The following is a 15047-nucleotide window of genomic DNA, read 5'->3' as shown; positions in this document are numbered from 1 at the left end:
TTTGTTCTGACTTCATATTAGCTAACAATTCCAAATATAGCAACAGTTCTTCAACCGCCACTTCTCAGTCATTTTTCATTATGTTCTTTTAAGCCAATTTTGGTTTAAAACCGAGCTTATTTTGTGTATCTCATATCTTAAGGGGAGTTAGAGTAGTCTTGCAAAAGAGAATTTTATTTCTGTAAGACAATGCTGAAGGATATTTACAGTACTTGGCTTCAACACAAATTGCTTAATGGGGTGACTTAGCTGTTGTCATCATTAGTTTTGCTGATATGCATGTATTTCCTTCTTTAACCAGCAAAGGGATAGAAAAAAGGTATCTCCCAGTTCTTTGTTATGACTGAAACTCTGCACTTCTGTAATAAGAATTTTTTAACAAATTTATAGTCTTTGTCATAGATGAAGTGATTGTTTGATGCAGCTTAACATTTATTAACTTTTAAATAAGGGGAAGGCAGGATTTATGATTCAAAGTATTATCAAAGCTTAGTTCTTGCACTTGATTTAAAATTTTGCTTTCCTCCAACAGCCTCTGCAAAATATGACTTCTAAACTCTTTAATGCAAGGCATTTAACTTGTAGCAAAGCCAGTTAGCAACATATTTTTAAAACATCTAAACTAAGGTTGTAAAAAGCAGTGAGTGAATTGATAAACTCTGACACCACCCACTCCCACCACCCACTGTTAGAAAAAGTTGTTTCCTGGTTGCACTTACCTGAGAGTGAGTGAAGATGATTTAATATCATTACAGAACTCCATGAGTGTTTTAAGGTTTCAGTAGTGACATGCTGGAGTTTATCACTAGACTGAGACTGGAGGTCTTAACTGTGATGCATTCACATGCATTTTTGGGTTGGGAAGGCAGTTTGTTTTTACAAGCAGATGCTCTTTATCCTGTTGGGATTGCACGCATATACTTCTGGATAAGAGAGTTGAATTACAGTGGGAAAAACTGCTTGTCAGTGAATTCACTGAACCTGACAAAAGAGATCTGTGCCAAGCATAACCCCTGTTATGATTCCAATTGACCTGGTGCCGAGGAGCAAAATCAATAAACCCACAAGCTTCATCAGAGCTGTGACAGTCCCGGCTGGAAGGGTGGAGAGTGGAGTGTATGAATCTTGAGTGCTTGAATGTGAGTTTGCTCGACCCCCTGGTGCAGAGTTCTGGGGAAAAATGGTCTGGATGGACGTAGTGGTTAAGATTTTTGTTAAAACCTGAGGATAATGCATTTAATTGAGGCCTTGTGGTGGCAAAGGGCTGTCATAACCCATCAGAAAACCGGCACTTTGGTTGCCAGAACAGGGTTGTGCCACTCTGAGGAATGATGAGAGTGAGACAGCCAGGGGTAACTGCAAACCTGTGTTGTGCAAAATATATCACTGTGGTGGCTTGTTATCTTCAAAGCATGCTGTTTCTAATACTAAGTTTTCACTCTTATAACCGCAGTACGTCGTTTCATGATGGTGGTGCCTTCAGGTGCCCTGAGCTGTGTCTCGCAGAGATGTGGAAAATGCTGTGAAGCTGCACAGATTTGCCATAGGACAATTTCTGGATAAACAGCAAACCTAGAAAACTTAAGCCCTTTTAGAAAGGTAACAAAGAGATAAGAAAGGAAAAGACTTGCATTAGTGACCGCAGGGCAGGCAATTGGAGTGGCAGTATAAAAGAAACACTTATAAAAGATAAATACGTGCGAAAAAAAAAGTAGCATTTAGCTGTTTTGGCTTCATTCCTTTATCACTGTGAGCATGCAAACATGTGAGATTACTGATTTGGGTTGCTGAATAAGTTTGGTCTTAGTATGATTCTACTGAGATATCCCTTTGAAATGGGATATTTAAATTGTAAAAAGTCGCATTTCACAGGTTTTATAAGGGAACAGTTTTTAGTCTCAGGGAAAGCAGAAACTTGCAAGCGTCAAACATCTCAAGTTATTTTTATAACCTTGATCTCGTCTATTTTACTCTTCACAATAATATTTGTTCTTGCCTTTGAAGTAAGTGCTGACTCTGGTTAGTTTTCCAAAAAGAGGAATTCTTACATTAGTTATAGAGGTTAACTGAGATTTTAAAGACAAGATACTGCCTACTCCGCAGTGCTACTCTTGTCTGTACCCATTTTGTTTAACATATAAGTCCACTTTTGGTCATGGGTAGCATGTAGAAAATAATTGCCTTGTATTTATGATCTTTGTGGTCATTGTGCATAAACAGGTTATTTTGAGATCTCAGAGAACCTGACAACAACTGTGTTAATTTTGTTGATTTCCTTTTATTTCTAGGTGTGTTGCACATATATATTTACACACCCAGAATATGCAGAGGAGGATGAATGTGTGTAAGGGCTGCTGGTTGTGCAGCTTTATTCAGAGTGCATTTAAATTGCACTGAATTGAGAACTGAAATTGAATAAAAGTACCCTTCTTGATTTTAAGGAACTATATAATCTCTTTTAGACATGCCAGCCATCAGTAGGATTTTATTTTATTTTATTGTAGATCAATATATTGTAACTCACAATAAAATACCAGAGTGTAAGGTTTGAGTTTTTACAACTCCACTTTGTAGACTTCCCTCTCAGATTTTCAGAAGCTGTAGGTCTCTGGAAGGATCTTTTTGGACCTCTTTGTGACTGGCAGAAATATAAGGCCTGTATTTCAGCTGGTTCAGTTATTTATTTTTTTTTAAGAGGATGAAAAAATGTATTCTGTTTTTCACATGAATAAAGAGTTACTGACTTGTGTGGCACTTCTTCACTAGGAGAGCAGTAAGAATGTGGTGTAGTGGCCTTAGTCACTTCGAGGAAGCACCACTGCTGAAATAATGTTTAAATAAACTTTGCACTTGAATTTATTTATTTTTTTTTAAATATAAATGTTTGCACAGGGAAGAGAAAATCAGAAGAGGATGTGGGGTGAAGGGGAACCTCTTGTATATGTATCACTTAGGCTGCCTGCCAGCTGTTTTCTGAATGATTAAAATCCTTTGGACAGTGAAGGCTCAGTCTTCTTCCATTCACGTTGTGTTCTAAATGAAAGATTTTACTACTGCTGACAATTGCACATACTCAGTTGATGGGCCAGATGGAGAGAGCCTGTGACAATTTTTAGGCTGAAGGTTGTGCCTAAAAACCTTGTCAGCATTCTGCATCAGATCTTGACCCATTTTAGACAGTGTGCTACAATCTGATACTTTCAAGAGAAGAATGCCATTTTTTAGTTTCCTTTTTTTGTAGAGTGGAGGAAGGAGTGGAACTATGTTTCACAAGCATGAGCTAAATTTACTTTGCTAAATGAAAAAGAAACTGCACACCAGTACTCATTTAAAATAATTGGCTGTAATGTCAGCATTCAGTCTGAGACTTTATGGAAAAAAAAAAGAAGGCATTATTAGTTCTTTCTGTATGTATCTATTATAAGTTGAGAAACGGGCTTGTTAATGTGAAGACCTAAAATGTTTGGAATTGGCTTGGTTTTTAAAAAACTTCAGCTTTTTTTGTACCAAGAGAGTGGAAATGGTAAGGAGTTGGCTAAGTCCTTGCTGAATGAGCTGAGAATTGTGTCTACATTTTCAGTACATTGAGGTTTAAAATGAGTGTTAGATAGTGCTGTGATTTTGGGCAGATTTTAGTCATGTATATGCCAGATCATTGCAATTCAATAATGGAAAAGTATTTAGTGGGAACGTCCGTTGATAAAAATTTAGCAAATGATTTTGTGTAACGTGAGTGTTTGGAACTTAAAATTTCCTAAAAGATTCCCAAGAGTAAAATGTTCCTTTTTGTAGGTCAGAATTTCCAGCCTTACCTCTTCTCCAGAAAAAAGTATGGGAATATTTCTCAAAATGATACATAAGTGTTAAAATTTTTTCAGTGTGTTTTTAGTGCAAAAGAGCATCACTATCCTTATGTTTATACATACATCCATATTTTTTAAGAGAATATGGAATACTATTTTATGCTTCAGAGAGCATCAGTATTTAAAATATTTTTAGGATATTCAGTCCTATGCACATTTCAGTATTGTGGTAGGGAGACAATAACTTTGTATTTTAAACATCTCAGTGGCTTTAGGAAAGTGGCAATTGAATTGTGTATTCTTTAAACAAATCTGAATTTAATGGGAGTATGTGCCATACAGTGACTTTTTTGTATTTAAGCCAGTCAACAATTTATGCTCTTCCAAAGCACAACCACTGAGGGGATAAAAAAGTTAATTATTACGTACTTCAGGCCATTTGAAGGGACTTGTGTTCAATTCATATCTTGTCCGAAAACATCAAACACCAAAAGGTTTTCCTGTTCTGTACTTTCCTGTTTATGTATAAATGATTACTTTAATGAGCAGTTCAATATTTTCAGTCTTTAAAGTTTATTCCTAAATTTGACTGGTTTTATATTTCTGATGGTCCTTTTGCATATTCTGCCATGATATGTATAATAATGTGTACAGGGTTTTTTTCCCCAGGGAATTGTATAGGTATCATAACATAATCAAATTAGTAGATAATCTGTCATTTACATGAAAATTAGCATATTGGCAATTAAATAAAGACCTTTTAATCTGTGAAAACATGGTGTTTGGTGACAAAAACTGAGTAACATCTTTAGTGGAAGACCTTCAGGGTTTTCACTGAACAGTATTTGTTATGGAGTCTTTTTACGGAGGTGCCTTTACGTGTGATCCATGATTAAGTTAAAAACAAAATAGGAAAATGGCTGTATTGCATTATTTTAAATATATTCAGAATATGATGGAGGTTTTTGAGGGGGAAAATGTATTGAGAAACAAGAAATACAGAAAAAGGTTTTCAGAACTGTCTTTAAAAAGCAGGAGATTAATACGATTTTGAACAATTTTACTAAATAGAAATTTACCTGATACTAGAGACTGTATCTTACCTGGGAAAACTAAGTTAGACTTTTTCTTTCTTTTTCTCTGTTCTGAAAGATAGGGTGAAATATTTTATTTTCCTCCTGGAGAAAATACCCTGAGACATCAAGGTTGTCATGTCATAGCAGAGAAGGAAAAGGCACGACTTGAACAATGCAATTTTCAGTAATGCCATCTGTCTCATCCCACACTGCCCGGCGCGTTTGTTTTCTCTACGAGCAAAGAAAAGACAGATATCTTTAGTAGCTCTCACATTGAGCCTGTCAAAATAAGTACTTCAGTGCTGCCTCTGGAAGTATCTCCAGGTACTGTGTGGTTCTGGCTGCTGCTCCATGGATCATGGCAGTGCCAGTGGGAGGCAGGATTTGCACAGAAGATGAGGGACTGAGGCAGTGATGTGATTCAAGTGAAATAATTACCAGTGATGGGATTTCGCCGGATCCTCAAAATTTTATCTGAAAATGTATCTTACAGAAACATCTGTAAGATGTTGCTGGTTACAGATGGGCACTGGTCAAGGGGAAGAGGAAAACCAGCTACTGAAGGGCTTACTTGAACTTGAATGTTTCCTAGACCTAGTGAGTTTGATTTTTAAAAATGGTACTTGACAGGTTTAGGCTGAATTTAATTTCTAACTGCATCAGTGATCAGAATGGGATGAGAACATTCCCCACAATCTTCCATTACAGCCTTAGTATCTCACTGTTGTATTTACTTGCTTTAATGATGGGGAGTATTTTGTATCATGATAGCACAAATAGGAAATGGAAACAGAGGTTTACTTAACCAAGATCACAGAGAAAGTCTAGTGAAGCAGAAAGTGAAGCCAAAGGGCATATCCTTGATTCAATTAGCTTGATGCTGTGATCCCTGAATGACTGTCAGTCAAATACCTCAGGCACTGAAATGCATGTCAGTGCAAAGCTGCACCTGGCCCCACAGGAAGAAAAGCCAAATAGCCCTAGAGAAACTTCTTGCTCACGTGGCTTGACTGTTTTTGAGATCTTCACTGCCAGCTCTGGGTTATCCCATTTAGAAATTCCAGCTGACCCACAGTCCAGTCTGTTCTGGTATCTTCACGTGGCACTGCCCTCTGAAGGTATGTTTGGGGTCCTTAATTCATCAACTCGGGACCCTGAGCACTAAGGTGTTCTTGTCTTTGTTCTGTCCTGTAATGATTCTCATTCACAGGTTAGATTCAAGTTGATAATTTGATCCATTGAATGCAGTTTTTTATTTCATTAGCTTGTCTGTGTTGAAATCAAGTAAGAACAGTTTAGATTTTGTTTAAATAGGACTATTGAATATATTAATCAGTGTGAGACTTCAACAAAATTAGATTTATTTGATTTCTTCGTTTAATGTTATAGTGACACATCTATTAGAGTAGCAGTGTGTCATTTTCTGACAACTGTGTTGAAGTGATATTGAGAGATTCTGACTGCAGTCCCTTCATTTTCATGTAAAAATTTCTGAAAACTGCACCTCTGTAAAGCTGGAACAAAGACAGAGAACTGTGTGGAAGAGTAATAACACAGCACTCAAGGGAATAGAAGCTAAGGAATGTCAAGAGTTGCTGCAGTGTGAGTGCATGGGGTGTGTACACACCTGCATGTGTAAGTCTGGCCTGTTCATTACACTAACTACAACCAGGTTGTAGTTTCTCAAGCACTTCTAGACTTTCTGGTCCAGAAAGCACTTTAGCTTCCCAGACTGAATTTTTTGTTTCTTGTTACCCCCACGGTTTATTTAAAAGATTAAATTAAAATGGTAGAGCCATGTCCTTGAAAGACATTAGAAGAAAATATTCTTAATAGTTTTAAAATGTTTCCAGCTGATTCTCTGCAAAGCTCTGATATCTCTGTGGCATTCATGAAAAGCTTACCATTTAGAACACAGGACCCTTTCTCATTGAAAGGCATTTCAGTGTCTGCAAGTAGTGCACACTGTTTCTACTTTTAACTTGTGGGACCTTTTGCACACACCAATAGCATTCTTACTGCTAAAAATGTAGACACTGTGACTGGTGACTGTATTTCCAGTTGTCTACAGCTTTCTCATATGGAATGAACATAATTGAAGACTTAATTGAAGAATTACAGTAACAAGTAGTAATAATCAATAAGACCTTACTGCTCTTTATCTAGAAAATAAAGTAGTTGAAGACAGTAGATTCCTCAGCTGATTCTGTTGTCATGGCAGTCCTTACTCTAGAGGCAGAAATTATAATTTATGGATGGTTTGCAGTTGGTTTAAAGTTATTGACAAATGCCTCTAGCATGTCATCTGTGTTAGAAACAAATACCAAATATGTAGATTAAAGAGGCTTGTAAGTTCTAACTTGATGGTTTTTCAGAGTGTGTCAAATCCTTTATGACACTGGAGATGGTTACCAGTAATTCTGTTCATGTTTCCTGACAGGCAGTGTCCAGTAGATGTAGATCAGAATTCATTCTGCAAAGAGCTGAACTGTTTTTAATGTGAATCTTCCTATAATTGCTGGGGGAAATGTTTGAAATCCAGATTATTTTTGAGATATCAAAAGGACCGGCCTAACAGTATTTCATTTGATGTACCTCAGTGGAATGCACTCAGGGAAGCCATGCCAGTGAAGCCAAATAGCTGCTGTGCACTGGTATGAACACTTGCAAACTCATTAAAAGAGAGCGGGAGGAAAATTCTTACAAAGCTGCTTCTCACACTGTCATCTTAACCCTAAAGGAAAATCTGCAGAATACATTTGAAAGACAAGCATGGAAGTGAAATTCAGAAATCTGTTAGATCTTAAAACTCATGAACTCACTGTTTTTAAACCACATAAATGACCGTTTCAGCCAATCCCCCAGTTTTATCACCTTCGTCTTTTGGGAGAAGAAAAAAAATGGAATAATAATATAAAATGAAATTATCAAATCTTGCTCCCCCTCTACTGGACTCTTTAACTCCTTTTCTTCTCCTTGATCTGATGAACACACCTTGTTTCAACTGAGCATGTTGGTTTTCTGCTTTCCTGAATGGATGAGCACTGCTGCTTTTACTTCAAGTTTGAGCGATGGCTCTTGCTTTACGAGCTTGTAACTCATTTCCAGGGTTGTCAGGAGATGCAGTGAAAGATGGTTGTGTAAAACTTGCCTCGCTGGTTTCAGTGCTACTTGTAGTAGTGCTAATATCAAGATGTGACATGATTGCTCCATGTGGGTAGCATTTATTTCACTGGCTGTTGGAGTTCGTCATTTTGTTCCTCAGGACAAATGAGAGACGGGAAGGTTGGCCAGAACCACTTTGTGACAGTTCAAGGGCTTCGACTTCAAAAGCACTTTAGAAACTTGAAGTATGCAAAAATAATGAAAGTTGTTATTCTCTGATTTAGAAGTAAAGGGTTGGTGCAGGAATCCTTGACAGTAAGAGGGAAAACTCCAGCGTATAAGTTCTTCAGGTGCAGTTTAAACCGTATTTATTGCAACATTGCTTGGGGATACTCTACTAGATGGCTTCGAGTTTGCTGAAACATTGCATACTTAAACATATTTAAAAGAAGCACAGCATACAGGTGATTTTCAATACCTATGTTGGAAAGTTTTTGGGCTGCATAAAACCTGGGGTAAATATAAGAATTAAGCTTTAAGTTAACTATTAAGTTAACTTAATAAAGCACTGAGTTCAGTTTTGACCAGTGAGATTTGGTAATTGGTTTTCTTAAATATGGTATTTAAACTCTTGTGTTAATGTGTTGGGCCTTCAGATGTGAGTTCACTATCTCACCTCATTCAGCGCATGAAACAAAAAAGCCCTTGGGTTCTTTTCTTACCATTCCTTACTGAAGGTAGCTGGTAAGGAAACACAGGATTATTCAGTCCAAAAGTGACACAGGACATCATTTGTCCGACCTCCTACCCAAAGCAGGGTCAGCTCTGGGCTCAGCCCAGGCTGCTGAGGGTTTTGTCTTGTATGGTCCTGAGAGACCCCAAGGATGCGGATGCCACAGCCTCTCTGGGCAACCTGACTGTTGTACACAAAGTCGTTTTTCCTCATGTCCAGTGTGAACCTCTCTGGCTTTCACTCGTGTCTGTTGTCTCTCAGCCTCTGCCAAGCTCTGTTGTGAAGAGTTTGGCTTCATTTCCTGTAGGAACAAGCAGGCTGCTGTCAGGACCCCTGAAGCCATCACATCTCCAGGCTAAACCAGCGCGGCTCCCTCGGCATCTCTTTGCAGAGCAGGTGCTCCAGCCCATTGTGGTGTCCCTCTGCTGTTGGCTTCAGTGCCATTCCCAGGGCTTTTTCTGGGTTTGTGCCATCTGCCTGCCTGCTGCTGAGCATGTAGTTTGAACAATACCCTATCCTGACCGAAAGGACAGTCCTTCGATATTTTTGTTACTAAACTGAAGACAGGTTTGTCAAAGGGCTGCCACAGTGTTGCTCATTAACAACTGCTAAAAATCAAGCATTTGCTTAAATAGAAATTACACTTCTCTTGAAGTGTTTCAGTAGTAAGTCAATATCCCTGTCAGAAGTGCTGAAGTCTTACAATGTTGTTGTTTTAGTTGCACTCCCTGGTACCCAGTTGCTAAATTTTGTTGTTTTGTTAAGCAGTTTCTAGATGTCACCTCACACGTGTTATGCTTTTCCATGGCTGTTGGCTGTCTCCCATTGAATTCAGATTTCTAAGACTCTCTAAGATTAAAAGTCATTTTTCATAAGTGGTGTGCAAATTTTAAATATAGGTCAGTTAGTCCTTAGATGAGGCTAAATTACCTGTTAGATACCACTAATACAAGCAAAAAGATATTTGAAATAACATAATTTTGTGGTCATTCTTTGAGTAGAGAAAACTGCTACTTACATAAGTGTTTACTGTGTCTAAGATATATCCTCAAAGTTACACTAAATGTCAGAATTATTTTTTTAAATACTCATTTGGTTCACCTTTCAGAAAATACTATTCTTACTATGCTCATTTCTTAAAAAAACTTTTTGAAGCTGAAGAGAAGGAAAACATCAGAAGGCTGATAAGAGCAGGGAAATAATATCTGTATCTGCATGGCAGCAGCTTTCTATGACTTTTTTTTAAACAGAAGATTGCTACTAATACTTCTATAAAAATATTTTTACTTTTAAAGGTAGCCTTTTTTCCCTTTGTCATAACCTGAGAAAGTCATAGTCAAGTTTAGGATTATAGATTAATTTAAAGTCTGTTTTCATTATGAACTATTTAATGTATTTACCAGTTCTTAAAATTTTTTTGCTCAAGTATGGGTTCAAGATGAATGCTGATTTAGACCATTTGTTTGTATTTTGTAGAACAAACATCCTTTACATACTGGAAATTTTTGGTTTGAAGAACCTCCAAGAACACTCTTGTCTGAGCAAGTGATGCTGCTTTAGTGGCGTCCTTGTGGATTATATTTGAGTTTTTGCCACTGGGGGGAGCAGAAGACTGTCACAGGCTTCAGGGAATGGAATAAGAGTGTCTGTCTTCCATCTCAGAGGATTCAGGCTTTAGTGCTGAGCTGTGGGAGACTGTGGGTCCTTCATGTCTGGCACATGCTTGAAAATCTGTTTTACAGTGAATAAAATTCCTAGATAATCAGGTTTCATGACTGCTCTTTTCTGAAGAGTTGCATTCTGAATTTAGACTGGATTAAACATGAAGCATGCATTAGAAAAGCAAGGGAAGTAATTGAGGGGGTTATAAAACGGAGGGAGAGGGATTTTTTATATGGGCAGACAGTGACAGGGCAAGGGACAAAGATTTTAAACTAAAAGTAGATTAAGATTAGGTATTAGGAAGAAATCCTTTGCTCACAGGGTGGTTATGCACTGGCACAAGTTGCCCAGAGAAGCTGTGGATGCCCCATTCCTGGAAGTGTTCAAGGCCAGGTTGGAAGGGGCTCTGAACAACCTGGGATAGTGAAAGGTGTCCCTGCCCATGGCAGGGGGATGGGAACTAGATGATCTTGAAGGTGCCTTCCAACCCAAACCATTCTGTGATTCTGTGATTATTATTAGTGTGAAGAGTAGATTGTGACTGATGTTGGCTTAAGTAGTGTGCTAAAATTCTCTGAAATGTTTTGTTACAGCTGGGCCTGATGGCAAGCTCTCTCTCAGCATGAGAGTGAGATGTGACTGCATCACTTGGATTGAGGTGCAGTTTGCTTTAACAGAAGATGCTGTAGCTGAGAAATATATTTTTTTTTTATTTAATCTATGCTTTAACCAGACATTTGCTTTAATCCTGATCTTCCAGAAATAAATCTAAAAATACTGTTTCCTTCCTCTAAAAGCATTGGAAAGAAGGAAAGGAGTTTCTTTTTCTTTTAAATGCATAGAATCAAAGGCTGTATATAAGCTATAAACATGTTATTCTGGAAAGGCTAGCAGCTCTAAATTACTGACTGTTTATTCCCAAGCTTATTTAAGGTTCTCTGTTAGTGTCTTTGTATGTCACTGTAATTGGGAAGAAGTGTCCCACAGGCTGTTGTGGGGCCTTGCCTTCCCTGCTAAGGCTGCTGGACTGGTAATGTTCATGCTGCATGCAGTTTCTATTACGTGTCTTTAACTTATTTGATGTTTGGGACAGAACAAGACATTCCTGTTGCAAGCCACGGTTGGGCTTTCCCTCTGGGAAGATTTGTTCTGTCTGTTTCGTCGACAACAAACAGTCAAAATTCCTATTTCAAAATTCATTAACATTTTTGTTCATGGTGTATAGAGCTTAAACTAAGCAGAGCAAACTTAAAGGAATGCTAGGGTAACACTTCAGTGCTTGCAATCATAGGTTTACAGCAAGTTTGTGGATTTAGCAGAAATATCAGAAGATGTGTCCCAGTAGGTCCTGGGACCAGCAACTTGGGCTAGGTGGCAGCCAGGACCAGTGATGTGTTTCCTGTGGGGTCATTTGTTGTTCCAACTCTTCTTTTTTGTTTTGACAGATATAAGCTGGCTCAAGGCCCTTACTCCTCCTATGTTGTTATTTTTTAATATGACATTCAGTTGTGAGTTATTTTCTGACTGGTGTTTGAAGCAGCCATGGATTCTTATTATTATAGGAACATAAACAGCTGAGGGTGCTGAGTGAGCTGACAGATGTCACCGTGAGACTGTTTTTTAACAACATGGATAACCCTGGTGACTGGAAAAGGGCAAACATTACTGTATTCAAAAGGAAAGCAAGAAAGAGAGTCCAGGGAACTAAACACTGATCAGCTTCAACTCTTTCCCTGAGAATATTATGGAGCAAATTCTCATAGACACTATTTCTAGGCTTTTGAAAGACTAAAAGGTAATTGGGAACAGCCAGCTTGGGTGTAACAAGGAAAAATCTTGCCTGACCAACCTGACCACCTCCTACGATAGTTGCCTCTTCATTTGAGGGGGAAAACAGTGCCATTTACCTTCAGCAAGGCTTTTGATGTATTTTCCTTTGTATCTAAATGGGGGGGGTATGGATTGGATGAATGGACTACACGATAGGTGAAAAATTGATTGCACCGTCAGGCTTAAGGAGTAGGAATCAATGGTTCGAAGTTTTAAATCTCCTTGTTTACAAGGAGTCTTTCTGGGAGTTGATGCTGGGGTGAAACTATTTTAACAGTCCTCAGTCAGCAGGTCAGGCAGTGAGGCAGAATGCACCATCAGCAAGTTCCTGGAGGACACCACCCTTGGGAGGAGGGTTGGGCCGGAGGGCAGGGCGGTCCTGGCAGGGATTGGAGCCCTGAGCCAAGTGGGATGTGCTGGAGTTCAGCAAAGGCAAATGTGCAGATTGGAGGAGCAACATCCTGGAAAACAGCCTGTGGGTCCTGGTGGACAGCAAGCTGAATTATTTGCTGGAATGGTGATGAAGGCTAACCATGTATAGAGCTGCCTTAGCTAGAATGGTGATTATTCCCATTAATTCATCACTTTAGAGATTATCTCTGGGATAATGACCCAGTGTGGGTCACAGCAATGTAAGAGAGAGACAAACATGAGTGAGTCCAGGACAAGGCTAAAAGATAGGATGTACTAGAAGAGGCTTGAGGGGTTTGATATGTTTAACCTTAAGAGAAGACAAAAGCAAGGACATAATTGTAGTCTTTATAGAGAAGACAGACTCTCTTCAGAACTGCACAAAGCTCAAGAGGCAATGGTCATAAATAATAGTAGTAAAAACCCCAAATCTGTTGATCACAAAAAGTCTATGGTGTCACTCGAAGATTTTTGGAACTCAACTGGACAAGGGCCTTTGCAACCTGATCTGGTATTGAATTTGTCTCTGAGCATGGAGTGGAACTTCATGACCACCAGAAGTCTTTTTCATCTTACATTTTTCTATGAGTCTTGTTTCTGTGTAAAATCTTTTTGACTTGAGGTTTTTATATATTGTAGCATTTATACTGACTGTTCCTAAGGCAGCCTGTTGCACTAATCAGAAGCACATTCCCTAAACCAGATGTCCAAAGACCTTAGTAATAACATGAACATAAACCCCTAAATTCTATGGAAAATAGTGGTAAGATTGCCATGTGGTCATCTGTACATGTGTACCCAGAACAATTTTATTTTCCCCTGCTCCTTCAGCCCAGTTATGTTGTTTTGTCTTTGCATTGGTTTGGCTGGAAAAACCAAAATTTTTCTTCTTACTTGAAAATAGCAAATCACATTTAGTGGAACAGTCCATAACTCTCTGGGATAGTATGTTCAACAGTAGCAAGGACCTGTTGTCTTACTCTGATTTAGGCTTTCAGGATTAGTCGCACCTATCTTACATTTTTATGAAATTAAACTCATTAAAATGGTGATGCTTCAGTGCTGGGTGAAATCTCAGTTTGCAGACCATTCAGAAATGTGGGGGTTTTTTCCTATGAAGTTACTATTTTCTTTTTTTTTTTTTTAACTGAAATTGAAAACTGGAAAATAGCAGAAAGATGGTGTTTTTCTCAAATTAACCCTTACCTTCTGATAAGCTGCCATGTCTCAAAACTGGTAGTTCTCTCTTCCAGCTGCTTTGGTCTTTGTCTTCAAACGTCATGTGCTAATGCTTTATCAAATCTTAATGCTGAAATCAGTGCTGGAGGCTATTAATGAAATTTAGATTCTTCTGGAAATAGCACAACTCTTACAAAGACAGGCTTTAATGCCATGGAACTATCAAGAGATTAATTACATCTATAAAGCTTATCGTATGCTATCAAAAAAAAAAGGAGGAAAAGATTGCTAACTTAATTTCAAGCAGTGGATCAGTTTGGTAAATTAAATGTGCAAATGAGTGAGAAAATGAAGCATAGTCTCTAATATTGACCACTGAACTCATGTCTTACAATAAAACTCCTCAATTTTCCAACTGATTTCTGGATTGTTAATCTTTGCTTCAAGTCTCATATCACATAGCTTTTTGGAAACAACATTTCTCAGGTTTTGCACTCCAGACTCCTGCTATTCTAAGTGTGACAGGTGAAATTGTTTCAAAATAGGTCACTTGCCTTAAGGGTTGGCGCTTGTGGTTTTTGAAGCCAGGCTCTTTCTGGCACAGAAAAGTTTTATGATCTCACCCATTAGCAAGACCAGCCTCTGAACAGGCTTGAATTTTGGCAATAGACTTCCATGCATCACTTGATTCCTGGTTTTGCCCTTGGCTGCTTCCCTTTAACCAGTTTCTTCCCTGCCCCAATGGCAGCAGTTTCAGGGTATTTTCCAAGTCCTTATTCCTTCTATCAGAAGAATGTTTTTAATGTGGCCATATCTTTACTTTGAAGGCCTCTGTGTTCTTTCTGGCTTGTTGCTTGATGCATTCCTTAGAATTTCTTGTTTTACACCAGGTGGGATCATTTTTTAAAAAGCAGTGATTGATCATTGTGAATCAATCAATCCTTGGATCCTTTTGCTGCAAGATTCTTCTCTTTATAGGTCACAGATGATTTCACTAATAAATGTACAAAAATTCAGTCCTCTCTGTACCAAAAAGCTTGCACTGCCCTCAGAGTAGTTGACTGAAGGCAGTCCTTGCCCACACAGTGCCCACATTGATTACTAACCAGCTCTAAATTAGCATGCTGTTGGTTCAGGACTACTGGAAATCTGTGGGCTGTCATATTTAGAGATGTGTGACGTTAAATTTGAAAATATTCATGAAGATAGTCTTTGAAGTTTATGATTTTAATATGGAAAATCTCTGTG

At 38.4% G+C, this 15047-nt stretch overlaps 1 protein-coding gene across 13 annotated transcripts in view; it reads left to right on the top strand.

The window, feature by feature from the left end:
• PLEKHA5 (pleckstrin homology domain containing A5) overlaps positions 1–15047 on the top strand; it is a 167099-nt gene that overhangs the window by 62358 nt on the left and 89694 nt on the right. The window lies entirely within an intron of this gene.

This window comes from Manacus candei, unplaced genomic scaffold, assembly GCF_025592945.1.
Source record: "Manacus candei isolate 608988 ecotype Guabito, Panama unplaced genomic scaffold, ASM2559294v1 h1tg000018l, whole genome shotgun sequence".
NCBI classification, from domain to species: domain Eukaryota; kingdom Metazoa; phylum Chordata; class Aves; order Passeriformes; family Pipridae; genus Manacus; species Manacus candei.
This window is presented reverse-complemented; position numbering and strand designations above follow the sequence as displayed.